Source organism: Drosophila innubila, chromosome X, assembly GCF_004354385.1.
Source record: "Drosophila innubila isolate TH190305 chromosome X, UK_Dinn_1.0, whole genome shotgun sequence".
NCBI classification, from domain to species: Eukaryota; Metazoa; Arthropoda; class Insecta; order Diptera; family Drosophilidae; genus Drosophila; species Drosophila innubila.
In genome coordinates this window covers 18859136-18886059 of record NC_047626.1, presented here as the reverse complement: position 1 = coordinate 18886059, position 26924 = coordinate 18859136, and the positions used below count along the sequence as shown (strand labels likewise).

The 26924-nt window shown below is 32.6% G+C and overlaps 1 protein-coding gene across 6 annotated transcripts in view; it reads left to right on the top strand.

Moving 5' to 3' along the window:
- Positions 1 to 26924, top strand: part of LOC117794146 (homeotic protein female sterile) — a 101756-nt gene that overhangs the window by 62781 nt on the left and 12051 nt on the right. For 2 of the 6 annotated variants that reach the window (XM_034634651.1, XM_034634642.1), the window contains exon 1: positions 23532 to 23623. The exons of the other annotated variants lie outside the window; for them this stretch is intronic. The gene's annotated coding sequence lies outside the window, so the exon portion shown is untranslated. Of the gene's footprint in view, positions 1 to 23531; positions 23624 to 26924 lie in introns of those variants that run through there. 6 annotated transcript variants of the gene reach the window in all.

The following is a 26924-nucleotide window of genomic DNA, read 5'->3' as shown; positions in this document are numbered from 1 at the left end:
GATTATTTGTGTATAATTAAGTCCAACTATGTATACGGGTTACTCACATTTAATCCAAATAAAACTATTGAACAAGTTTTAAATTATGATTATTGAATTAATTAAGTTATCGATAGTTTCACTGTCTGAATATATCGTTTGAGAACCAATAGATTCAGTATGTCAACAGTTGGATTGTGTCACCAATTATCGAATTTAACTATTGATAATTTTATACATAATTCTTACTAATTCGAATAAAATAAATATATTTGTTGTTGAATTGTGCGCTAATCGATAACTTAATTTTCGAATTATCAATGTTGTAAACAATTTGGTATATTTCTTTATATTGTGTATTTGAATATATTTTTTTCAGAATCGATAGTTCTTAACAAATATCACTTTAAAAAGCTATGAAACCAAGTTATCAATATATCGATTGTTGTGACAGCTTTTTGTGTTAATGTTGTAATAATTTTGACTGTTTAGTTACCAAGTTACGGTTAGGTATCCATGTATTAAACGTAATCAAATATATTTAACGCTTTTCACTCTGTCTAACTCTCATACTAATCAATCCAATCGATTACTCGATAAGCTGTTTACAAGCTTCATTGTCTTAAAATGTCGTTTGATATTTATTTCGATCGAATAATATGGTTTTTTTTTTATTTTTGTCTATTTATAAACAAATGAACATGTGCACATAAATATTAAGCATTGATTCGATTGTGTTGACGTCATTTAATTGATACGATAAGAAAAACGAGAAATAATTATAATATTAATAAGAGCGAGAACAACAATAACTCAACTAAAAGTTGGTGAACACAAAATGCGATCCCAAATGTCAGCAACTAATTTGATTTAAATACAATTCTATGTGTGTACTATGTATATTAAGTATATTTGCATATATACTTTATATATATGTACATATGCATGTATGTGTTTTGCTCGTATAATAAATAAACAGTTACGTTTAACTAAATAGGCACATATACTTACATGACGCAATACACGATACGTTACTCAGTTAATGGTGCTACAATTACAGCAGCAAATGATTGCTATTAAGTTAGTATAACACAGTTAAAGATTTGTAAATATACGTACTTATTTTTGTCGGTTGCGTAGATAAAGTATGACAGACTCTAGTCTCAAGAGATCAAAAGAAGAGAAAAATGAACAGAGGATGAAATAGTTATAAGATTTTTTCAGTTTGCTTAAAATTTGGATTTCAATAAATATTGCATTAACAAGCATAAAGAAGTTTACAGAATACTTAACGGCTATTTTATAAACAGCACAAAATTAACAGCGACACTAATAGTTTGTTTTACAATTGAGAGTGTTTACATAGAGCCTAACAGCTGTTAACAGATAACTTAAAAGTTGTTCATAATTAACATAACATTAACAGCGTCACTTTAACAGCTTTCTATGTAAATTATACAATTAACAGAATACTTAATAGTTGTTTTTAAATTAATTAAAAATTAAAAGTTTTATTTAAATGCTCTATTTAAATTTACAGGGTATATTTGCCTCGACTTGTCAGTCTTATTAGGTTATTTTTGTCTTTTGTTTTTTTGCCTCTCGATAAGTCTATTACAATTAGCCAACACGTTCCGTTCAGCGGTTCAAAGCGAGCGAATAACCGACCTCAGACCTTAGTCGTAGTACCCCTTACATTTCTACTCCCCCTACCCTTCGGTTCCCTTCGTTTCCCTCTGTTAACCAACTTAACCCCTAACTGACTTGACTCTTGTTGTATGCATAAAGTAAATGTATTTATATAGAGCTTATCAGTTTACTGTGCTCGTATTTTCACAGCGGTTTCTATTTATAACGAGAGATACACTCGCTACATACCAGCGAGTACATACATATGTACACAAACACACACATACATATGTGCAAATATGTGTGTATGTATGTGCTGTTTGTTGTATTTGTGTAATTCGTTCAATTTCCCATTTTTGTCGTCGTCGTCGATGTCGATGTCGATGTCTGAGAATTGTGCAAATGGGCAGCCAAATAAAGCGAAAAATACTCGCACTCATAAATAAGTCTCAATTGGAATTGGTATTAGCTTCAGCTACTTTATAATACATTTTTTTTGCTGGTTTGTTTGTTATTTGTAATATTGTAAATTACTCATACGCCACGTTTTGCAATTGTGACCCAATTGAAATAATTTTGTTTGCCTTTTTTTTTGTGTGCTTCTTGTTTATTTATTTTTGCATTTTGTTAATTATTGACTGGGGCCAACAACAAGAAAGATACAAATATTCGCATTGTATCTGCCTCTCTCTTTGTGTATTTGTATCTGTATCTCTAAAATGTATCTGCGTTGATTGTTTTGAATGCGAGCTGGAAACAGATAAATAGCTCGGCAACTGCAGCAACAGTACGCGGGGTTGACAAGTGCAGAAACTGGTTTTCAATTTTCATTTTCATTTACGTATATTTTTATTAGTTTCATTTTTTTTCAATTTCATTTCCATAGCGTTTTCCATTGTTTTTTCTATTTTTTTTTTTTTGCAAACAAGAGGCAATACGACTTGAGAGAAATAGAGGACAAATAGTGGAGAAATCGAATCGGACCGAGTCTTTCATCATTAGTAAACAACTTTTGCAATCACTTTGTAGTCGAGCAACTGAAAAGAGAGAAACGATTCCAACTCTTAAGCAACTTCTCTCAGCAACATGAATATATACATTATAGTACATACACATTACAATAATCTATAACCAAGGAATGAGCTTTACTTTTAAAGTTGCTTTGTTACTCGGTTACTCATTTCTTATCGACACTTTCTAAATAATTATTAAATAGACGTTTTATGTTTGCCTTTCGTTACGTTCTTTATACATTATATAGAATTGTGACATTTGTTGCTAAGTTATGACATATACGTAACTACTTTTGAACCGGTTTAAAGCAAATGTATCAGGGTTGCCACAGAAAACGAAACCAACCGAAATTCTCTCAAATCTCCATACATTTTTGGAAGATTTTCAGTTGGTTTCGATTTCTGTGACACCGCTGTATATAAAAAAAAAAATCAATAATTTATGGCGTTAAAGTAACCAAAAAAAAAAAAAAAACTTTTAAAGAAAGTAATAGGATCTATGAATTTCATTTGTACATATCACTAAACTACACTATTAGTTGCCAAATTGTTGTTCATGCGTTCAACGTATTTAGATACAATTGCATTGAAAGTATCTGCAAAGCGTATGACCCTAAAAATATCTTAACAATTTTCCATTTTCTAGTTTACAGTTTTCTTCTCATCTATGACATTTTTGTTTACAAGTTGCAATTGCACATACGTGTGTATGTGCATGTGTGTGTGTGTGAGTGTGTATCCAATATTCCCACACACGCTCTCTCTTTCTCTCAATTATATCAGTCCCTCTCTGTCGCACACTCTCCCCCTCTCGCTCTCTGCTGCGCTTAATCCAACAATTGCAATCACAGTCGAAGCTTTTTGATTTTAATTGTTTTTTTTTTCTTTTTGTGCTTTTGTTGATTTTATTGTATTTCTTTCGCGTATTTTGCACTTGAACGACTTTCAATTGAATTTCGTATTTATATAATCTGAGGCGCGTACATACACATACCGATATACATTAAAACATATACATATGTATATATGTATTCTAAATGCATACTTATATATTATGTATCTCTGCCGTTTAGCCATAAACAAGGCAATTTACATACAACAAACAAACATACATACAATGCACAGTCTTTATTGAATTGTTGTTGCTGTGCTTGTTGTTGTTGCTGCCCCATTTGTCATGCCTTGCAATCAATGACCAAACCAAAAAATATGCAATGCACAAAATTTGTATGCAAAAGCAGCAATTAAATGCTTGCTTGTGAATTAAGCTGGACTGGTAGATACTACGTATTGAGCTTTGTCATTAGAAAGAAAACTTTTCGGCTCAAAATTGTACAATTACTGAACTAAAAATTAAAAAACTTAAAATTATAACTATCACTGGAATAAACATTAACGTTTGATAAGCAATTTACAAATAAATTCTAAGAATTTTCAGAATAATGAAATGTGTTAAGCAAGAAAGTTGCACCGAAAATTAGCAAAAATAAATCAAAACTAATTTTTATCAATGTGCAGACGCTTTTTTCAACATGTTTTATTACTATGTTTTTTTAAATTAAAATAGGTTTGAATAAACTTTTAGTGTTTGATTCCAGCTGATCTATTCCTGGAAATGCCCATATCTCGAAGCTAATATTTGTATACAGAAATATTAAAACTAAAAAAAAAATATTTATTGTCTGAGAATATATTTTAAAACTTTTATACAATAAAATACTAATTTAAATTATTATTCTCTTTCTCTTTCTAGGTAAGTTTTGCTTTCTTGGGAACAACAAAAAATGATAAATAAAATTCAAGAATGCGGCGATGTGATTCAGTAAAAATGAGTCACTTGTACAACTTTTTGAGTGAGTGTTCGAATTAAGCTAAAGATGAGCTTAAGATGTATTGAAAATTTTGAAATGATACAAACATTTCTAGGTTCTCTAAGGAAATCTCATCGAAGTGGAGTTCTAGGAAATCCGAAAATTGATTTGACCTTAAAAAGTGTTTTTGCATGTTGCAATCTTTCTAATTATAATTATTAGTCATTCTTGGGTAAAATTCTTGGGAAAAAATTCGGCTGATTTAAGATGAAGAAAAATGTGTTTTTTTTTTTTTTGCAATAATGCGACTACAAGTTTCTCTACAATCTTTGTTTATGATTTGTTTTTTTGAATGGCAACAAGTTGAAGTTTAATTGGAGTGTGCATAAGTTTTATAAATATGTTAAACTTTGATAATGCTCCTGTGCGATCCAATTTTATTATTTCCTTTTACTTGAACTGAAATGTAATACAGGATATTGTGGGAAGTGTATCAGGGGTGCCATAGGAAACGATATCAACCGATAAACGCACAAAATTCCATACATTTTTAAAACTTTCCAAAGCTTATAACATTTTTTAAAATTTGTATTAACATTTTAACATTTTTTAAAATTTTTTTGACATTTTAAAAACATTTAAATATTTATTAAAAAATTTTAACATTTATAAAAAAATGTTAAAATTTAAGCAAATTCGCTTCTTAATTTCACTGAAAAATATAGTATATTTTATTTATTTTTGTTTAATAAAACAACGCATACTATTATATATCTCATATTGAATTCTTTATGCTTCTCAGGGAGACCTAGGAATTCATCTTAGACCCATAGTTTCTTGGTGAAATATTTGGGGTACGATTTTTAACGCAAATAATTGATAATAATTATATTTATTTATTTTGAATTGAATTGAATTGATTATTTATATTTGCTTTATAGATTTGTCAGGAAACAAAATTTCGTACAATTTGTTTAACAATATGCAAATTATAATATAAATCTATTTCAAAGTTTTCCGTGCATCAAAAACTATATAATTATGAAATTAAAGTCTAGACTCTAGACTATAAAGATGTAACTCCGAAAACAAATAATCTATATATATATAGCTAAAAATATCTTAAAAGACTTTTCGGCTTAGAATCTTAATAAAAAAAAATAATTAATGACAGTTACCTTTTAAAGTGTATTCAAATTTTGTCACAAATAAAGATAGTTCTTGAATTCGCTTTCTGAATTTTCTGTTTTCAGTTTTTGCTTTCCTTCTTTTTTTTTTTGTTAACGTGCCATAATCACTTAAATGGAATTTCATAAGTAAACAGCCATTTGTTGCGAATTGCTAATGATAGAAAGATAGAGAGAGCGGAAGAGAGAAGAAATATTAAAACTTTTGCCAGTTAATAACTTATTACTCATACGCAATGTGCGCCAAATATACAATTTGTAAACTCATGCACATATTCAATATTGTTCTTTCTTTACATTCACATTCACATTCATGACAAATGATTTCATCATCATCAGCATCATTATTTTCATCATGATTATGATCATCATCATCATTGAATTTGTCACATGCTTTTTATGTTCATAAATACAATAATAAATAACTAGTCGGCAATTTAGTTGAGAGAGCTTGTCGTAGATTTTCTTTCAGTTTACAATTGTCGTCGCTTTGAGTAGCCTGATCTATATTTAAAGCATACAGCTGCAAAGTTCCATATTTTCACAGTTCTATAATTCCATAATCCTCTCCGATTAAATCACAATTGTAGTTGAATCCACGGGTAAGTCAAAGTGACAGGCGAATCATTTGAATCGCAACTAATCCAATTAATCGTACTACAAATAACTAATCAGACTTGAAATCGCTAGCAATATAGTCTAGAAAATACCCTGTAAAACTTGAATTGTCTGGACTTGCAAAATAAATATAAATTTTAGTATAATTTAATAATTACTTTAGTAAGTTTTACTATCGAATTGATGTTGACATGAGGCTAAAAAAAAAGTATTCGTGACATTTGTTAACAAAATTTATTTTCTTTTAAACTGTACTCTAGTTTTTTAAATTTAATTCAATATTTTAATGAGTTGTAATCTATTTTTTAAAATTTAATTAAATTGTGTAATGAGTTGTACATTCTGGCAGTCTGAGTAAGAAGCAGTTGATATTTAGTTATATATTTGCGAATTTATTGTAAACAAATCAATGTGTCAGGCATGTTACTGTAGTTGTTGTTGTTGTTGTTGTTGCGACAGTGTTGCGCAACACTTAAAAGGCAACACACAAGAAAGGGGCAAGGGTATGGGAAAATGGAGGGGGGTGGGGGAAGGGAAACTCGTTTGAGTCGCGGTTGTGGGTGCCAAAAAAGCTCAAAGCCAAGGCAACAAAATTTGCAAAAGGAGACTTAATAAAAATACATATATATACACGTACATATAAATGTATGTGTATATATATATATATATATAGGGTGTAGTATATGGGAATGTATATACTACATGTGTAAACATGTGTGGGCGTGGCACTTAAAGTGGGCGCCAAAAATATTGATGAAGAAACGCAAAAGTGACATGCAGAAGGTTTTAACAGTCGACCTACGTGTTGGTCATAAAAGGCAAATCGTTCCTCCGTCTGTCTGTCTGTCTGTCTGTATGTGTGTTTGTTTGTGTATGTATATGTATATGAAAATATATGTAGTATAGAGATACACATGCATATACTGTGACATATGTTTGTTTGTATGCCTTTTAGCCAATTCTTTCATTGGCCTGAACTGACTTTTGTACCATTGGCATTTACGGGCTCGCCAATTCCGCCCTTAACCCAACAAGACACCCCAAAGCTATAGATCCGCCCCCACCCCCCACACTCCCTTTCCTTCATTGCTTTACAAGCCTTAGCAAACTACTTAAATATTTAAGCATCCGTTTGCATATATGTATAAATACATGTATGAGTATGTGAACATGTGTGTTTGTGTGTGTGTGTGTGTCTCTTGACATTATTGATTTAGAATTTAGCATTTATAAAATGAACGTTGATTGCACAACAACAACAACAACAACAGCAAAAACCAAACAGCAGCAGACTAAAAGTCAATTATATTCATTTCTTTACTTTCATTTGTATACGTTGCGTATGCGTAATATGTGTTACATGTCACACATTCGCCACGTTGTCCTTGACTTAAACAAAGCTGTCAATTTGAATCAATTATTCGTAACGGATTACAACAAATGTAAAGAAATTTAACAAAATTCAATTTAGGAAATTTAACCAAGTAAAAGAGCACAAATTAATTCTATTAAAGATTTAAAATTTTAAATAATAAACTAAAATAAATGTAGATTGTCTATTGATGTGTGTAAAAACCCTAGCAAAATGTTTCCCCAATATACTCTGTAACTGTATAAAATCAAAGAAAGGTAGTAAGTATAGACGAGTAGGATTGACTTATAGATTATAGTTTCGTATAATAGATCTAATTAATAATTAAATAAAAGTATTCTTAATCATTTCTTTAATTATTTTTGTTTACCTAAAATAATTCCATTTGCGAATGCATTAAGTTATTTGGAATATATTTGGGACACACTTTTAATGGAATTTAGTGTGCTCAAGCGATTTAAAAAGAAAGAAATTTCTTTATCTTGCAATTGACAAATCTTAATAATAGAAATTATCATACATCATAATATTAAGCTAGAAATTAGAATATCAATATGAATTCTAGTGTTTCTATCAAATTATTTTTATAACAAAAAAATTGCAATTGATTTAATTGAATGATTGAAAATCTGTCATTTATTTGATTAAATTTGCTGTGTGTGGCTGAGGTTATGTTTGTAAAGCTTTGTGTGTGTGCGAGTGTGCGTGTGTGTGTATAAGCTCACAGTTTAAGGCTCGTTGAGTTACATAATTCGACCCTGGCAAAGTCCAGACACGACGCTAATCCAACCCCCAACAACACAACGCACCCTCCACCCACATAAGCTCATTAATTATTTTCTTGTTATCGCTGTGTGTGTATCTGTGTTTGTGTGTGTGTGTGTGTGTGATGGTGCATGTTCCTCCCCCTACATTTATTGAACGCCCACTGCAGCATCCCAGAGACGCGTGCGTGGCTCTCACAATATTTTGACTGTACTCACCTGACCTGAGAATCCACCTGAGAACACACTCCTCTCTAAGAGGAATGCAACTGCCTTTAGTCTCTCTCTTTCTCCCTCTGTCTCTCCCTCTGTCATTTACTCTCTGGCCTATACAGAAACTTTCTGTCTCTATTGCGACAAAATGCACTTTGAACTCTAACATCGACCCAAAATTGATTTGCTACCTGCAATTGACTGACACAAATTCTATAACAAACTATAAAGTTTTCCAATCTGATTATAATCTAAACTGTATATCAATTATGATTATAACTTGTCAAAAACCAAACACTTTAGCAAAACTATACATTTTTCACTTTTTTTCGTGTAAAATTGAACTTATAATTATAATATTCCCAAAAGTAAATGAACTTTATGTCCTGTATAATGTAGATATTGTTGGTCACTTACTAACATTTCATTTTTTTTTTTTTTTTAATAGTTAAATGCAATAAATATGAGTGATTCTTTTAAGCATATAGTTAAGCACTATATTTGATTATGCTTTAATATAGTAAAATAAATCAAATTAAAAGGAAAGCCAAGAAAATATTATATTTTGTAAACGTCAAAATTAAAAAATTTTAAAAATTTTAAAAATTTTCAACTTTTTAACAAAACTATTTAATTGGCTTTCAAAACGCTTATGAAAATAAAAATTAAATTTGTATAAAATTAAAACTAGCAAAACCTTTTCAATATTTACAAAAATTTTATGATTTTCTAATATTACGCATTTTTTTGAGATTTCAAATAAAAACAAGTCATATTTAAATCTTTAATTAAATTTAGATTATTAACAAACTTAAATAATAAAAATATAAAAATAATTGTTTTACTAAATTGAATTGAGTTCAGGGCAAATATAAAGCAGTTCGCGAACCGAACCTTTGTATTGGTGTATAGTTCGAACCGCTGAACCGAACCTTTAACAAAATTTTCCTAGCTTGCAGCCTTGAATTAGACTAAAATATCTGTGTTTATCATACTTTTTTGTTTACAGATATTTTCTTTGGCTCAGTCCACCCAACACGACCAGAAATGTAGAGAGTATATTTTTTGGATATGTAAATTGTATGTTCTAACACGATATTGTCCTAAACCATGTAATCCATTTAAAGAGCCAAGAGCAGAAATGGCAACAACGGCGCCCAAACAATATTTATGAGCCCACTACACACTAACGGGAGCTAATAAGGCGGGCCCACACACACATACATACAGGTTGAGAAAAGCACCCTCTATGCCAATGGAGACCCACCAACTGGGCCCACTTGACTTGGCCCCTTTTGGCCCTGTTGAAGCAGCTACTGGCAATGGCCTAAACAAACTCAATCAGTTGTTTGCTTTATGACAGAGCTTTTGGCATCGCGGCCATGTCCTTTTAGTCCTTGCCTAGTCATTTATATACGTATATATATATATATATATATATATATATATATATATATATATGTATATATAAATATATATGTTATATATCGAGGTATGTATGTAAGCGTGTGTATGTTGTTTTTTTTTTTTTTTTATCAGCGCAACTTGGAAATTGATGCTGTCGCTGTCGACGTCGCTGCTGACGCTTGTCTTTTGCTTTAGGTGTATGTGTGTGTGTGTTGGTATTGAGTATTTTGTAGCAGTTGCCACTGTTTGTGTTGTTGTTGGCCTGGCCTTTTGCGTGCGAAGGACATTTCAGTCTATTCGGAACTTTTGAGTTGGGGAGTTGAAAATCGCGCGTGTTTCGTGTTTGTTAACGTTTCATTTTTTTTTCTCACACACATACACTCAATGTAAGTCTCTGTCTCTCTGTGTGTGGTGCGTGTGTGTGTGTGTGTGTTTGTGTGTGTATTGCAGACAAAACATTCCCCTTTACCATTCCACAACTAGGAATGTCTTTACTTTACTTATATTTTACTTATATTTTAATATTGTATTTCAATTTTTCCTTTGTTATTTTTTATGCTCTTTTTTATGTATGTCCTTTTCTTGTTTTGCTGTTGTTGCTTTAACTGGACTAGTATTACAGTTACAGATTGCGTGTGCCATGGCGTATACTTAATGTGTTACGCATACACCGCATTGGCCGTCGGCGCCGAACAAATGCTTTTGTCTGTTTTGCTTCGCTTTTCTCCCCTCCCCACCCCTTTCCTACCACAACTCCCCTCTACCCCGTCCCAACGTGCCTGTTACATATTTTTTCTTGTTTTACTTGGGTTTTATTTGATTTTTTGCTTTTACTTTGGCTGGGCGTGGCCAAGTCCTTGACAAAAATTGAATGTCTGACTTTTGTTACATTTTTTTTCTTGTGTTCAAGTGAAACTTAACTTCAGCTTATGCAATAACTTATAATACATTTAAAGCTAAATAAACCAAATTGAAATGCTGCTGCATCGGTTAGATGTGAGTATCTGACACATTATCGAAACTGATTGAAAAAATGTTGAGCAAAATGTAAGTAAAAATAACACGACGAGAAATGCTTCAAACAGAAGATTTCTATAGGATTTTTTTGGTATTCGATTAAATTAATCGATAAATCAAATTGAAGTAAACTCAAGAAGTTGAAAATATATGTAATTAGAATAAAATCTCTATTGAGTTATATAACAATTGCATCATAGTTACACAATTAATTGAATAAGTATAAAAAATAATGCTAACAAATTTCAATTTAAGCCGAAATGGGGTTAGATTTTCAGTCCAGAAATGTTGGTTATTTTATGCAGCTATGTTAAAGTAGTTTCAAAATTGACAAATCTAACCAAAACAAAAAAAGGCTGAATGGGCAACACTGGCGCATACATAATACATAACACATGTGTGTGTGTGGGTGTTTGTGTATGTGTAATGTGGTAAAGACAGAAGCAAAGCAGAGGAGCAAACAGAGGCACAGAGAAAGCTGGCAACTGACAATTGGCAAATCAAACTCTGCCCAATACTAGTCGCATAAATTAGCGCTAAGCAGCTCTTGCTATCACACTTGGCCTTTAACCTCCCCTATACAACGCCCCCCCCCCTCACCGCCCACCACTTTTAGTACCCACTTCACTTCCATTTCCATTTATATTTCCAATGGCAAAAGCGACTGTAATATTGGTTGTTGTGCTTTGTATCTCAAACTTAAATCGCGTGACATGCCTTGAAATAATTTCATAATTCCAGGCCACAACACACACACACACACATATATATACACAAATTGTTATAGATACACAGTGCAAATGGAGTTCATGCAAACTTCCAATGCGTTTCCTCTTCTTTCTGCTCCTCTCCCATTTAAGCATCCATCTATAACTCTTTCAACACGTTTTTGCATTTTTTGCCCGGTAGCCAAATGGGTAAAAGGTGCTGATGAGTGTGTGGCAACGTCTCACAGAATTTTGTCTATTACTATTAGCATTTTCATTAACATTGAAATAAGTTGTGGTAATAAAATAATTCATTACTATATTTACAAAATACAAGTAATGAAAAGTGTATCTTTTTATTTTGTTTTGTTTCCATCTCCACTTTTAGTTAAAGGACTTACAATACTTAAACAAATCTCTTTCTATAACAAGAGCAATTCTAAAGCTACAAGCCCAAATTTTATCACACCGGATATGTATTATGGTTCTGAAGTGCTCTTTCAAATTTCAACACGATCCTAAAATAAATCCAAATACAAAATCTAGAAAGAAAAAGAAATCATTTAGGTTAAGTTATATATGAGTGTATAAAGGTATTTAAAGACATCAGTACTGGGTCTCTTACAGTCGAGCACACTCGACCTGTGCTGTTTTTACTTGTATTTCTTGGCTTTTTCAGTTTCACATTACTTTAAAAATATGTTTGCTCACTTTTGATGCGCTGGAGGAAGAGGAAATAAGGGGATTGCGTGCTTTGAAATGTTTAGAAGCAGAGAGCAGAGAGCGGGGGAGAGGATGGGCAAGGGGAAGGGGGTATGGGTACGAGGGAATTGGCGACGAAGCCCAACAAACGAGACCCAGAGACGAGCTACAACGACGAAGACGAGGACGAAGACGAGGACATCAACGTCCTTCCGTTGTGTCCATTCCGTCAGACGACCCCAAATTTCCCCCCTCTGCCCCTCCACCTTATTTTGCTTCCGTCGCCGACGCCTGCGTGTGTTCGTCCTTCATCCTTCATGCTTCGTTCTGCGTGCCGCTTTTCATTTGCTGTACTTTGCTTTGCTTTCTTCTTTCTTTGCTTTTTCGCTTTGTTTTCCATTTTTTTTTTTTTTTTTTGTTTGCACCGTTACCTTTTAAATACTTATTTCATGCTTTGTTTTACTCTTGGCTGCTTTCGGCTTTTGCACAACTTTAAATAATTTAGCGCTGCCTCCCTTAAAAATCCACCCCCGCCCCCCACAGCCCCGTTTTCTTCTCGCAGTGTGCAAAGCAACTTGATGCCACCACTCGGCTGCCACTTGTGGTGTGGTGAATATTAAATGGTCTCGGTTTCGTTCTCGCTCTGTGTTGAAATCAGAGGCAACAAACACAACGCCCCCATTCCCATTCCCATCCCCTGCCCATCTTCTCTCTCCTTCATGTTGGGCTTTATGGTTAAGCTCTCGAGGCATTTTGCTGGCTAACAAATTTTTTGTAGCATATTTTCGAGCGCCAGTCAACTTCTAGCTTTGTGGGTGTGTGTGTATCGGTGTGGGTGTATTTGTGTGCGTGTTTTTGCTCATAATGAAAATGTTACACAGCTCAATTCATAAGTCTGACAAATAAGAGAAAATGTCACTTTTCTACTTTTTTTTACTTTATTTGAGACTTTATTTTGTAATTAACAAAAATCGAATTATTTGTCTTATAATACAAAAATAGTAATTATTATTATTAAATTAAAGAATTGATATGTTTTATTACCTATAATTGAGATTCTTTTTCACTTTTTTTGCGTTAGTCTTAAATTAATTTTTTTATTCAAATTCCTTGTACCTAAATAATGATAATAATAAGTATTGATTATAATTAGAATATTTAAATGCCTAACATATATAATAATAATAAAAAAAATTTCAATAATTAATGAAATTTTTTTTAGATATTTCGTATTTTATTATTACTTTTCATATTAAGATTTGGTTAAATAACTTCAAAACTTCACTTGAAAACAAATTTAAATATAATTCACAATTTATTCTCAATTTAATTATTTCTTTTCAAGTTTTGAATATATTTACATATATGTAGTATTATATAAGACCTTTATTTAAATGCTAAATGTTTTTCATTTCGAATACTAACTTTTATAGTTCTTACAAATTTAAAACTTTTTGTTTGTACCTGTTATTTTTATATTTTAATTAAGATTTGATTATAACGCGTGAATAATTATATTAATAAATTAATAAAACAAATAATTAAAGTTGTTGTCCTTTTAAATTCGAACTGCAATTTGGCATTTTTAAGTACTTTAATAAAGTATGCCTGTTTGGAAATTTTGTTGTGATTAATTAAAATTTAAATTAACTTATCAACTTAAATTGTTGCATTTGTTGTAATTGCAATTGTGCTTTGAATAATTTACCATTTCATATGCAAATATCGATTGCAATCGTTTTGTCAGGTTGCACCTGCTGCCCGCCAGATGGCGCCTGCGTGTATATTGCTGACGCTTTTTTCTTACTTGTTTTGCTTATTTTTACTTTTACATATATATATTTTTTTTAAGTTGACTCAAGCTGTGGTGCATTTATACCTTTCCAAGTTGGTTTCGTGACAATCGGGCAGGTGGTAAATGGCAGGCTCACACACACTTACAAATACAAATTACACACACACACACACACACATAGATACAAATTACACACACAAACCGACCTATTTACAAGACTAACTTGCATCTCGCGGCGCAGCTTTAATGGCAACCACGTGAAAAAAGATAGGGGAAAAACACAGCTAAATAAAGTGATGCAAGGCAGATACCCTGTAATTGTATAAAAGTTGTGACAGTTGTGAAAGAAATTGCCATTTAATGTTTTCTGATTTGTTCGTGGGAGTTGTCGTGCAGCATACCCTTTTTAAGTGGACTACAGGGTATTTATAAGCAAGCGCTCGCTCATAATCTTTTTTTTCATTTACGCTCTTTACTTGCTTTCGCTCCTCAGTTCTCTCTCTCTTAGCTGTCTCTTATTTCTTCCTTCTCCCTGCTCTTGCTCCCCTTTTACCGCTCTTGTGTCACAGTACCCCCACCCCCCGCCACACAAACACACACACACACACACACACACACCTCTTAAGTAGGGATGCTGTTTGCTTTATGTGTGTTGAAGTTCTCTGCTTCTTCTTCACTTTATGACTGAGTACGAGTTTCCCACGGAAGTGCTTGTGTGTGTGTGTGTGTGTGTGTGTGCGTGTGCGTGTATCTACCTCCTGTATGCACCCCACCACCCTCCCCTCCCCCCCGCTCACCCTATAGCAAGGAGAAAATGCATAAAGAAAATTCAGATTGTGCATCAGAGTTTTCAGTTTTTCTTTCTATTTTCATTGTTGTTGTTGCAGTTGCGGCTTGTGAAAATAAAATCGATTGTCTGGGGATTGTTCTGTCTCTCTCTCTCTCACTATCGCTGTCAGGCAGGGGGGTGGGGTAGGGGAGAATTGGGTACAGCTTGTATTGGAGGCTTTACTTTTGTTGTTGCTTTTGCTTTGCATTTTCGGCAGCTGGAAAAGTTGTAACACCCACACACATTCACACACATATATACATATAGAAAACAACTGGAAAATTTCAACTTTTTGTGTTTTTTGGCCGTCGCCATTTTGTCTCTTTTGGCCTGGCCGAGACCGTTGCTAACCAATAAGTTTCCGACTGCCGCCAAATAGCGCGAGGTACGCACACACACACACGCACACAAAAACGCACACACACACACACAAACACGCACACACACGCAAACTGAACATTGGCTTTCCAGGCTGCTGCGTCTCCGCCATTTTGAAATTGATACACAGCAGGCAGCAGCTTCAACCTCCAACCCCCCAGACCCACCATCTGGTTCTCCTACATGTTGCGGCGCGCCTCTGTGTGGCAGGTGCCACTGCCAACATTGCCTGCAACTGCAATTGGCATGTGCAATTGGGCTACGGGTCAGTCGCCCCTCTCTCAGTCTGTCAGTCTACCAATGTGTGTGCCACATTGGGGTGTGTGTGTGTGTGTGTGTGTGTGTGTGTGTGCCAGTGTGCGTGTGTGTGTGTGCCAGTGTGTGTATGTGTGTATAGCTACCCAGCAGAACTGGACCTCAAAGAAATATTGAGGAAATGTTGAGGAATATTCCCTGTTCATTGAGGAAAAATCGATCCGTTTCTATGAAAATGATTGAGGAATTTAACATTGGGAGTTCCTAGGAACGATAAATGAGGAAGCTTCCCTATACATTTCTCAATGTTTCCCTAACAAGAAACGTTGGTGACTCCTAAAAAAAAAATTATTTCAAACGTATTGTTTTTCATTTTGAGTTTTTTTTTTTTGTTAATGGTTTTTTTTATTGCTTTTTTTTACTTTGTTTTTTTTTTTCTTAATTTATATTGTATTACATTTTTGTTCTATTTATGGCAGTTCTAGTGGTGTTCGAACCGGGGCAGAATTATTACAACACTAACAATAAAACGTCAAAAATATGACAGCAACCTCAAGTAAACGTTAAGGAAAATCAAGAACAGGGAATTTCAGTTCCACTGGGTACTGCAGTACGGGGATCCGGCGAAAACCTAGCAAATTACTTAGGGAATGGGTGATGAGTACTAAGATCACATGGAACACCGGCAATGCAATTTTCTGACGATTTTTTGCACTGCATGTACGCAAATGTACCGGGTCGCATTAGCTAACGAATTACCTGGTACAAAGTGTGTTGAATAATCGTTAGGAAAAAATACTAGGCAGATTTTAAATTTACAGTTTTTTTCATTGTTGTTATTTACTTTGGTTAGAGTCGCCGCTTCAGTCTCAAAAAATGCCCACGAGCAGATTTGTAAATTTAATTTAAAAATTGAAAATAAAATGCAAGCATTTTCAGACGCTTCCAACTCCCTAAGCTCCAAACCAGAAAAAAATACAAACTAAAATCAAGAGATTGTAGCTTGAATTTTAGAATGATTTTGATTTTGGTGGAAATCGTAATTTAAAAAACGCGCAGTTTCTATAATCTTATATTCTTTTATTTTTATAATAAGATAACTTTAAAAAAAAAGTTACAAAAAATACAATCGTACCATCAAGATGTTTTTATAGTTTTTTAAGAATACATAAAATTGGAGTATTTAAATAAGGATAATAGGGAAAAAATGAGATTTCGCAACGTCAAAATTCATTTATTTTCAATTGGGAAAATTTATGCCAAAATAATCATTAGTATGTTTAATTGCTTTTGGCTTCTTTTTTTTTTAGCTATTTCTAGGTGTTGTTTAGCGCAAATTCACTATTTTATCCCTTAACATTCTGGCAACACTGTTATGTCACACACATACAAACACACACACATATACGCACCATATTTCCAGCTAAAATATTGTGTTGCCTTTGTTGTTGTTGTTGTTTAGTTAGTTTTGCACTATGCAGTTAGAATTGCTGGTGTTGCTGCTTCTTGTTGCCTGCTAAAATACGCGTGCGAGTGAGTGAGGCAACCATTTGGTATCCCCGAGTCGAGTCCTGGGCACAAAGGGAGTGGCAAGAAGAGGGGAGGAAGTAAAGGGAAGGAAGCAAAGGGAAGCGACAGCAGCTGGAGCCTCTTTAACAACCCCTACTAATCTGCTGCGTTGGGCAACCTCTCCACCTCTCAACCTCTCTTTTCTCTCCAAGTTGCTGACTCTTTCCTCTGCCCATTTCCCTGGCTCTTTCCCTGGCTCCCGCACACACATGCTTGCATCTGCTTCAATCATCCACAGTGAGCAACACAAGTTGAGTGCAAAAGGCGGAAATTGTGTGAATATTTCAGGCAAACAACAACTGCAACAACAACTATGCAACCAAGTAAACAACCTGCTAAACTAACTCGACCAACTGGCAGAGTATCAAAAGGAACCGTTACTCGCATGCTTCCTTCATGTCATGTTTGGTTAACAAGAAGTTTCCTTATTGCAATCACATTAACAACTATAACTGTATACGGGGTAAATATTTGGACAGGTGGCAACACTGGCTGTTCACTTGTCCATTAATAACAGTTAGTTAAACTGTCTCTTAACTTGCTTCAAACTGCCATAACTTGATCAAAACTGAACAGATTTTTAAACGGAATGTCATTTTGATCATGATTTGGCCTCTTAATTTATTCTGTATTGCATTTTTGTTCATTTAGAAAATTTAATTATTTTCGACCAAGAATCGATTTCGATGCTAAGGGTCCCCCCTTTGAAATTTTGAAAATTCAAAATTTTAAATCTCAAGTTTTCACTTTTAATCAACTCCCTCTATCGTAATTAGTATAAAACAACACTTTAAACTTGATTCTGAGACCTTTCATTTTTTTGTAAAAAATCATGTGAAATTGAACAAAAATTTTGACTTGTAAAGTGGCTAAATCCGCAGTCTGACCAACTTCAAACTGTCATAACTTGATCAAATCTGAACCGATTTTTAAGCGGAATGTCATTTTAATCATTATTTGGCATTTTAATTCATTCTGCATTTAAATTTTATTAAATTCTTAAAAAAAAATATTTTCCTCTAAATTCTACTAGATATAGATATTGATTTTGTAAAGTGGTTAAATCCGAAGTCTGACCAACTTCAAAATGTCATAACTTGATCAAAACTGAACCGATTTTTAAGCGGAATGTCATTTTGATCATCGTTTGGTCTCTCAATACATTCTGCATTCACATATTTTTCAATTCGGTCAAAAAAAATTTTGAATTTGATTTAAAATTTTTTAAATGTTTCAAAATTGGTTTGTTGTACCGTTACGTACCGGTACTGATCTCGAAACCGAAAGAATAAAACTGAAATAGAACCTTTTACCGAAATAGTTATATCGGGACGTACCGGAACCGAAACCGTAACCTACATATATTTGTTTCGGTTTGATTCCCTGGCTCTATCTATTTTCGCCTTTTTTTCATTACAACATTTTTTGAATCGGACTAAAAGCTTAAGTAATTTTGCTTACAGTTATGTATAGTTTAGGTATTTTGCTTCAAAATCTGTTTCACCATTTAAGCTAATTTCAAATTTGCCAAGATCTTAATTTGAGCAAATTAAGCTATGATTTTTGCTTCATGACGATGATGATAATAATGATAATAATGAAGTTGATTTGGATGCTGCTTAAGTTTGCCCTTGTGTAATTCGAACAAAGAAAATGAAGAAAGAAAGAAGGGAAAAGAGAGGGAAAAGACAACAAAACAAAATAAAGTGTAAAGAAGACGAAGTCGAAGCGTAAACGAACATGAATATCAAAAAGAAACAGAATCAAATAAAAAAAAAAAATTAAATGAATAATGAAGAAGAGGAAGAAGCAAAGAAGCAAACAAACAGCAACAACAACAAATTCCAATGAAATTACGTATGAGTGATTTATATATATTTGTATATGTATGTATGTACATATATTTGTATATTAAAGTGCGCATTGCTTTTGCTCTGCATAAAAGAGTGTGTGTGTGTGTGAGTATTACATATATTATATGCGTGTGTGTGTGTGTATGTGTGTACATAACACCCTGAATTGGCAAACCTGACAGGCAAATCGGGGCTGATAAATAATTACGAGCATGGCGACAACTGTTTTATACCCTTTAAATATCACCGCCAAGCAGGTAACACTGCGAAAAGCAGTGAGCAATTTTATAAACCACAATAAAATAATAATCAAAAGTTGACACCAACAAACTTTTGCAGGGTATTAATAGTTCGTTATGCCCAAGTCAATATCTGAAATTATTTTTATGCCAATTGTTTTTATTATTTTTGGCTTTCAGTTCCGTACTATAAAAAGAAATACTATTCACATTATCTAATTATTACAATAAAAAATTAAATGGTTTTTATTTGTTATTTCTTTTTTTTTTAATTATTTTCTTTACACGCTCGTGGCGACATTTTTCTTATTTATTATCTGTTTTTTTTTTTTATTGTTTTCTGAGCAAAACTTAAAATTCGGTTTTGTTGAGTCTTTTATTTATTTTATTTTCTTACAGTTTATTAATTTACTGGGCATAAAAATGGTTTGTTAATTGCCTGAAGAAACAAAAAAGGCAATTTGTTTTTGTTTCCATTTATTTGTTTATTCGTTGTTGTTCTTATTGTTTTATTCAGAATTCTTCGTTTCCTTTTCATCTCTTTTTATAAATTTGATTTTGTTTGCTTTTTTAATATTGTTCCGTCTTTAGGTGTCAAAAGGCATGCAAGATATGATTAATAGAAATTGAGAGGGAGACATCTATACAATACTGTTATGCTCGATCAACAGATACCCTGTAAATATGCTTGTTAAATGGCAATAATAAAAATTGTAGAGGGACGGATCTTTACGATTTTTAATGTGGAATTATGTTTACTATAAATGATGGTGACTAGCAGATGCCCTGTAAATATGATTGCGCAATATGATTTAAATATGTTGTTAAGAATCTTGTATTAAATCATTACCATATATTGGACAATGTTTTATAATGCGAACAAATAAAATTAAGTACTCGACTAGATGATACCCTATACATATGGATGCAACTTAGCGAATACGTAATGGTCGAACGCAACGATTCTAATGAAGAATAATATTCAAAGAAAGCTTTCGTACATACTTATATAAATTATTTAATGCATACAAATAATTTGCATATTAAATAAGTAGTACACTCTCTTTCTACACCCTACTACTTTTGCATATAATGCTAAAATAACTCGCACATTTTTTATTTTTGCTCGTGGAAGCATTTATAAAGTTGTTTTCGTTAATTCAGTAGAATTTTCTTTAAGTTCAGGGTATTTTATATATATGTACATATGATATTGTTGTTGTTTTCGCTGTTGCTGTTATCGTTGTTGTTCTTTGTACTAATTAAATCTTATCTAAACAATTTTAAGTACAATTATTTCAATGACAATAAAAATAGAAAGGCGACAGAACAATTTAGCTTGATCTTTTTAAGCAGACAGGATTAGTATATACCCTGTAATTAAAAAAAATGTATTATAAAATGGTGTAACTTTCAGCAAAGTATTTTCCAATCAGTAATTGCAAAAAACCAGCAATGTTTGCAGGGTATCTTTTCTCTTAACGTATATAGTTATCGATATATATTGCGAATGTCAATGAAAAAAGAAAAGCAAAATCAATAACTGCGAATAGGTTAGGCATAAGATAAACGAGACTTTATATATATATATGTATATATATGTATGTATACATATATATACATAACATATCTGTATTGCCATATATAGACATCTATATATCCATAAATACGTTTTTACTTTCTGCTATTGTATAACTAATAGCAACGAAACAAGTTGAACAAAAGCGAAATAATCAAAGGTCACCTATACTACTAAATACTTGGAGTTAACAATAAATATAATGATTATCAACATCACATGGTGATAATGATGATGACATTGTTGTTGCTGATAATGATGTCGACCAAATCGATACATGATAAAACGAGAAAACTATGGAAATGTAAAATGGAAAATTCTTCAAAATTATTTCAAATCAAGTCTCGGCACTATGAACCAATGAAATGAGTAAATTTTAGCTCTAGTTGAGAAAGTGCTCGACGAGTAGATAACCTGTAGCAAAAAAAAAATTAATTCTTATATTTATTATTTACCTAAAAAATTATCTATAGTATCTCTTAGATATTGAATCCTGCAAATTAAATAAGAGTATTGAAAATCTATTGCAAAATCTATGTATTCAAATTTGTATTAAAAAAATTACATCATTTTATTCAATACTCATTCTATTAATATAAATAAATCAATTATTTTGTAGTACAAAATATATTACTTATGATAGAGAGAGTTTACATTCTAGTTCGTCTTGAATAAACCAAAAATCAATAAAGATGTAATCGATTCTTACTGCACTATCGATTAATCAATTATCTACATTTTTTGGGGTATTTCCAAGATATTGAACCCAGTGATAGGAAATGAATGTTTGTTGATAAAAATTGTGTCTGAATTGCTAACATACATAGTATGTAAGTATGTAATCAGTACTATGATCACGATGAAAAAACATGGGTGTAATTTACATACTACATTGCAAATTCAATGGATTGTGAAATACAATTGATAATGCAATAATGAATCATGTGTGTTGTGCTTTGACAATTACCAAACAATAAATGTCCATGTACACAAATGTTATTCACGTAATATTATTTTGCATTTATAAAAGGTGCAAATTCTAACTAAAATATCAACATTACTTACAAATTTAATTTATGTGGCTGTAAATGTATAGTATACTTGAGAGTTATTTAAAAGAAAATTATGAATAATTATTACTATTGATTTGTATTAAATCTGTTTTTAAATAATAAATAAAATTAATTTTTACGAGCTATTGAAGAATTAAAGATTCAAAGCGAAATATTAATTTCAATATTTATTTTTTTAGCTTGGAAAAACAGTGCTTTAGTTTTGTCTATTTAGATTTGCGACATAAAATGTTGCTGTTTTTTTTAACTTCAAAAGTTTGTTTTCATAAAAAAATATAATTTAAAAAAAATTAAAGGCCAATATGCTTGAGTATTTTGGCCAATACTGTATTTGTACATGCAAAGTATGTACAAATTGTTACTAATGCTTTTTGCTATACAATTGTGCAAAAACTCTCACATACTCTCGCTTCCTTCCACCCACTCTTCCTCTTAGAGTCTTTGTCTCCCCACCTCCCACTCCCCTACTCCCACTCCCCTCAGTTCTCACCTCTGTTGTCTCGTTGCCTATTGGGGTCTGTCTAGTCTCTAGTTCATAAACTCGTCGTCGGCACACTGATCCGTTACTTATGCGCTGCCCTGCTCCCCCTCCCCACCCACTTTTGCCACTCGCACTCCCTCTCTCTGTCCGTTGTAGCTCTCACTCTCTCTATCTTTGTCTTTCAATCTATAAATAAATGGCTGCATTTTGCGCTGCCGTTTTTGTGACTCTGTTCATAAAAATTCCATTTGCTTTATACATCCGAAGTAGAAATTCTCGAGCAACAACAAATACACATGAATTTATGTACGTATGTGTATCTGTATATATATTCAATGTATCTGCCAGATGCGGTAATGTTTACTGTTGTTTTCTTTGCTTTCTTTTGTCTTTGCTGTCTTTTGGCAATTTTGATTTTCACTGAAAAAATATTCAAAAAGCAAAAAAAATCTTTTTTTTTTTTCTTTTGTGATAAACAAAATTCTGCCGCTGCCCACGATTACCTCATATGAAAGGCTTGCCTATTGTTGTTGCTTCTTGCTATGCTCGATTTGTTGACAGACCAGCAACAACAACAACTGAACTGTAGATGCCCACACACACACACACACACACACACACACACACACACTAAGACACATACATTAGCACTGTATCATGCAACCCAGCCGCGCCGCCCACATCAGCTGCCACGCCCATCACACTTTGCACTTGGCGACGCTTCAGCGCTGCCAGTGGCCGCGGCAGCGGCAGCGGCGCCTACGTCGCGAAAACGTCGTGGCTGTCCATTCGCTAAGCTTTAGTTTTTTTCCGGCACTTTTTTTTCTCCTACTTTTAATTTTTTTTTGCGCTTTTTTCTTCATTTTCCAACACACACTCGCATACATACATACATTTAATTTCATTCCCCTTGCGCGTTCTTTGGGCTTTTACTTTTTGTATATATTTTGTTTGCCTGCCTTTATTTGAAATGTGACTGCGACGCTGACGTCGCTGTCGACGTTAACGTCATGAACGCGAAGCGGCGACGCGACGCGACGCTTGCGCTTACTCACAATCAAATCTCACGCCGCATTTTTAGTCTCAATTTGTTTGTGCTTCAATAATAACTGAAACGTAAAACACACGCGGCTAAAGCGACGATTTCGTCAACGTCAGTTTACTTTACCTTATTTTACTTTACTTTACTTTGCTTTGCTTTACACATTTTTCTTTTATTTGCTATTTTTCGCTCTGTCTTTGGTGTCTCTTGTGTTGTGTCTTTGTGTGTGCTTCATTATTTTTGCTTTTGCTTGTGTCTTTGTGTCTTTGCCATTTGTTTTTGCATGTTTGTGTGTGTTTGCCTCTGCCTCTCAATAGTAAACTGTTTTCAAACCTCTGCCACTGTCGCTGCCGACGCCACTGCTGCTGTCACTGTTGTTGCAGTGGGCGAGAGCATTCAAGATTGTGAGAGAATGAGCCACGGCAGGCAGAGGCAGCAGGCTTCGCAACTCGTTCGTTTTACTCGCTGCGCTTACATTTTGTGTTGTCGTGGGTCGCCGCCGCCGTCGCCGTCGCAGCGTTCGTCGCTCGGTCGCCTCGGTGAGTGGGTCGTGTGCTCTCGTCGTTGTTGTTGCAGTGCCAGCAGCAGGCAGCATAATTAGACGCCGTCGTCGTTGTCTCCGTCTTCGTCTCTCGGTGCTTCTGCCAATTTGCGTATGCGTAACGCGGCGCATTGCAGTTTTTGTTTTAATGTGTGTGTTCGATGTTCGTCTTATTTGCTTTTCACTTTTCATACATTAGTTTTTTTTGCCAAATGTTTTTCTTCATTTCTGTTACACCCCTTGCTCCCTGTATCTATCTTTATGTGTGTTGTTTACTCGCTACCATCTTGTTGTTGGCTGGGCAACGCGGCGAATAGGGAATAGAAATGAATTGTGATGAGATAAGAGGAGGGAAGGGGGCAACGACAGTGTCGAATATTTTTATGCATTGTATACTTAACTTTTAAATTTAATTAGTCGATTTACGTTATAAATTTCTTTGCTAATAACAAATAAACATACAGTATGTACATTGTGCAATATACATACAGTTGGTCAAGAAAGTGTTTTGACAAAATCAAAAGCTTTCACAATTTCTCTTGTTAAAAAAAATTCTTTGGCGATTTTTATTTTTATTCGTATTCTATTATTCTTGTCTATGATTCTTAAAACAGTTTAAAAAAAAAAAATAATTTTGATCAAATTTTACTATTTAAGAAACAAAAATTGTCTTTATCAAATATTACTGTATATATATTATTTTGTTTTTATTATTGTTCTTTAAGATTCTTAAAACAAGTTTAAAAAAAATTAATGACATCCATTGGGTTTAATTATTATTTTAAAAAAAGTGTGATTATTTTGTCTTTGTCAAAACAATTACTTAATACACTGTTTTATGTATGACTACGTGACTTGAATCAATATATGGAATTTCTAATTTTGATCAAATTTTTTCGACTGTTACATAGTATGAATGAATGGTGTGTACATTAGGGTGCATCAATTTTTGTTCACAAAATCTGGTAATTCAAATTCCAAATCTTCGGTAAATTTTAAGATGTTTTACCCAAGAAACCGTTATTCAAGTAATTATTTTCACAATAAAAAAAATTTATCTGGTTTTTTTTTTAATTGAAACTATTTAAGTTAATTTAGTTTTTAAAGAAACATAAGTTTTATTCCAAAAATATGACAGTGTATGAGAGTATTTGTCTTGGTCAAAAGAAGGGCATGACTAACTGTAGGTACATATGTATGTACACAAATCTAAACAATAAGCACCCACCAGTCATTTGAGCAAATGGTGGACATTCAATTGAATTGACAAGTCCACATTTTTTTTATAGTTCACAACATTTGAAATTTATATATGTAAATGCAAATGTACACACTCACATATGTCTGTACATATTAACAGATATTTATGTACTTGTTCATATGCTCATATTTCATCTTTTACAGCTTTTACAATAATACCCTCGATTGTGTAATTAAATCGATCTTTATATGAATATCAAATGTATGATAATTGTATACCCTATAATCAGTCACAGTAAACTTTATCTTTAGTCAAAACTTGTTGAGTATCAATTTGGCTCTGACCCATAGACCCATTTATTATAACACTTGAGTGTTATACTTTAACATACTATAACTATTGAAACACTTAAATGTACTTAATTATAACAAAGATTAGCTACACCCTGTAGTTACAGTCAGCAATGGGCATATCAAAACAGTGCTACAGTTATTCATAATGCTTGTGTTAGATTTAAAGGGTATCTTATAAAAGTTCTGATTCAATCCACCTACAGTACAAAATATAACTTAAGTATTGATACATATATGTATATATTTATGTACGTACATATTTATTGATTGAGTCAACTTTAGACGTCGTCAAGTCACGCCCAAAACTTTTGTTTTATTCACTCTGAACTTTTGTTGCTTATTATTGTTGTTCCTTTGGTTGTTTTTCTTAATTTGTTTTTTTTTTTTGTGTTTTTTATGATTACGTCAACTGACAGTCACTGGGACGAATGTCAATTCTAAAAACAACATATAAATAAATTAAATTATATTTATAAATATGTACATATGTATGTATGTGCTCAAGTTTAACATTTTTTGTAGCAAATTGTTTGCCTTAGTTGTTTGTGTATTTTTTTTTTTTTTTTTTTTTAGTTGATTTGTTTGTTGTCTACACTTGGGTGAAAGTTGCACAGTTTGAAATCAAATGAGGGGAAAATCAAATGAAATACATATTAACATATACACTTACATATATATATATATATATAAAATGTAGACAAGAAGTGCAGCACGAAATCAACTCATCCATAAAAAGCAGCAAAAATAAAAACAAATTAATATAATAAAATCATCTAGAGAGTAGATAAAAGCTTAAATGCTTTGCGCGTTGGCGACGAGTGAAAATTATAAAAATTGTAAATTTTATACCCTGTAATCGAAATTATTACACAAAAAATTGGTTAAACTGACTTGAAAAGTTTTAAGTACAACAATCATTTAGCTATTTAAAAGTTTTAAGTACAACAATCATTTAGCTATTTAAATTATTTAACTTAAAAATTAGTTTATTGAGTTTTTCACGATTTTCATTTCAAGAATATGGTTAATTGTTTTTTTGTTTTACCCAGAACCATCCATTTTTGCAAAATACAAATATACCACTTATAATACTAAACTTATAGTTTCACAAGACTGGGAAAATCACTTCAAATAGTCATGACAATTAGCAAAACGTTTAGAATGTTCTAGAAATAAAAAGCACTCAAAAATTTTCCGACGAATTGTTTTCTTAGGTTTACCTACATACTATAAAATTATAGAATACTTGAGTGCATTTTAACATTTATTATTAAAAATTACTTTCAATCAAAATATTAAATTTTTAAATATGGTTGT